The following is a 2552-nucleotide window of genomic DNA, read 5'->3' on the forward strand; positions in this document are numbered from 1 at the left end:
GGCTTGTATAAACCAAAATGGCTCGAGCAAAAAGAAATGTGGGGAAAAAAAAACATGAGAACTTCTTTCGATGTTTGGAAGTATATCTATTTGCCATCTAGACCACATACCCTTAGGCCTAAACAAATACAAGGTTCAAAAGAGAATGGAGAAACACATAAAGGTTAGATATCGCAAAAGTTGGTTCAAAAATGATCAAGTCCATCAACAAGTGAAAAGAGCGAGGGGTTCACATGAGAATAAAAAAAAAAGATGAAAACATGATAGTTGATATGTGAATGGATCTAAGCGCGTGTTAAAAAGTAATTTCTCGGGTTTCAATATTATTTAAGTCATTTGAACATCTATCATTTATCACATGTGAAAGAACTTGATCCCATGAGAATTCACAAGCAACTAGTAGTTCTCATTCCCCTCTCTGGCAGATAATAAGAGCTGAAACAAAGTGAACCTTGTCGCTAACATGAACTTTATAGGACATATAGCCATATTATCACTAGTTGCCCAAAACAATGTCTTTTCATTCATTTAAATTTATTCACAAAATCCAACTCGGAAGTCAACTATCAGATAAGCTTTTTCCATCAAGAAGAAACAATCATATAACAGAAGGGATTGACCTACACAAGACGTGCAGACAAACCTTTATATATGTATATAATCTTAAAAAGGTAATGATAAGACATACACTTCTGTAGGCAGTTTCTGACTGGAGGTCGGCAGATGGGATTGGACGGGGTAGCAGAAAGTTCCACAAGCCATCAGAGTTACGTACTACAGAAAATAAAAAGAAAAGGACACATTCAAAGTTTAGAAAGAGACATGAACAAGCCAAAACATTGTGCTTGAACCTACTTGGTAAAGAACAATACCCGCTATCAGATTTCCTTTTGATCCTAACAGGAGATTCCACGCGACCATCATCAGTTCCCTGGATACAAACAAGATAAAGTCAGATGCAAACCAAAATCTTAATTTAGATAACAAACTTGAGTCTCAAGCATTTCATTGAACACCTTTAGTGTAACCTCCAATTACCAATGAGGCTGCAAATTAGAAACTGCGATAGTACAATTCAAATAAAAAAAATCATATCAATAAAAATATTATCAACCAAAAGTGGTTGAATAAAAAACTCATCAAATAGATGAATAAATCAAGGAGAAGAAATAGATGAATAAGAAAAGATAGAAAGAATAAATCTCTGGAAAACCTAAAAGGCTAAAGGAAATAAATAGATAAAAAGGCTCACTTTCATGGTAAACCCTTCATACATAGCTGAAAGCAGATGATGAAGAAAAAGGAGTATAGCTGGAAATGCCAACTTTTATGTAGATAGATAGATAGATAGATAAGATATAGATGGAAATGCCAACATTAAAAGAATATGAACTCTTAATCTCTTATTGCTGGCAATGACTAGAAGACCCAAACACCATGAGTACATACTACATGTAACAGATTCAAAAGCTAGTACGATGACAAGTCATTCAAACACTTGTCGCCAAGTGACAAATACATAGAGGGACACGATAAACATAAACAAACATAAACCATCCGACAACATAGACATGCATTAAAACAATTAAACAGCCTTCCGCTTGCCCAACTTCACCCCTTCATTCTCAAGAGGTACTGCTTCGGATCCGACATGTTTATTATCCCCAGCAGCAGGACTCTTCCCTTTTTCTTTTTCATGATGATTTGTCTTACTGGAGGGACTGAAAATAGACTTGGATAGAACCTCGCAAATAGATGGAGATACAGGTTTCACGGCATTAGGTTCAACATGTTTAATGTGGCTGTTGCCAGAGTTAGCAGCACCAGACAATACATCAAGCTCCATTATCCCACACTGCTTATTAATGAACGGATTATTGAGATAAAAGGTGACAATATCAACAGCTATAGAGGCGTCTCTCAACATCAATCCATCCATCTTCATTTGCACACTAGTCGTATATACAGGACTGGCACCAAAGAAACACACGTAATTGATTAGCGCCCGCACATATACATATAATACACGTATACACACATTTTAAGCATAGAAGTATTACATACCTTCCAACAAGAAAAAGTATCCTATTTTGCTTATTTGGGGGACATTGGGAAATACATATGTCAACGGCATCGAGTAGTACTTCTTCAAATCGCACGGAGCCTGCTCTAGGATGGATCTCTGGAAAACAAGCATATACGCATATATTTATAATTAAATTGTGCACTAAAATAAACATTAAAAAAATACATGTACAAATATATACATAAATGAAAAGATAATATGATATAAAATTTATATAGCAAAATAAAGAATCAGAAAGAAGGCAACATATCTATATATATATATATATATAGGGTAACACTCCGGTGAGAACACTCTTAAAATAAGAACGGTGAGAACACCTTAAAAACATCATTTTGATGCATTAAAAGTCCATAAAACTAACATAGTGCATAACTAATTATCATTATTTAAGTGTTTAACAACACATTGATTCATTAAAATCGAAAATATCATGTTTTTTGTATATATATATATATATGAAAGA

At 34.2% G+C, this 2552-nt stretch overlaps 1 long non-coding RNA gene across 1 annotated transcript; it reads right to left on the bottom strand.

Annotated features, from left to right (window-relative positions):
• Positions 1-638: 638 nt before the first annotated feature.
• On the bottom strand, positions 639-2142 carry LOC122585698. The gene is made up of 3 exons (XR_006321770.1): positions 2065-2142; positions 873-931; positions 639-774 (listed from the first exon to the last, which is right to left on the bottom strand). It is a non-coding gene; the product is annotated as an uncharacterized LOC122585698 (long non-coding RNA).
• Positions 2143-2552: the final 410 nt, after the last annotated feature.

The sequence above is a fragment of the Erigeron canadensis genome, chromosome 1 (genome assembly GCF_010389155.1).
Source record: "Erigeron canadensis isolate Cc75 chromosome 1, C_canadensis_v1, whole genome shotgun sequence".
In the NCBI taxonomy this organism is placed as follows: Eukaryota; Viridiplantae; Streptophyta; class Magnoliopsida; order Asterales; family Asteraceae; genus Erigeron; species Erigeron canadensis.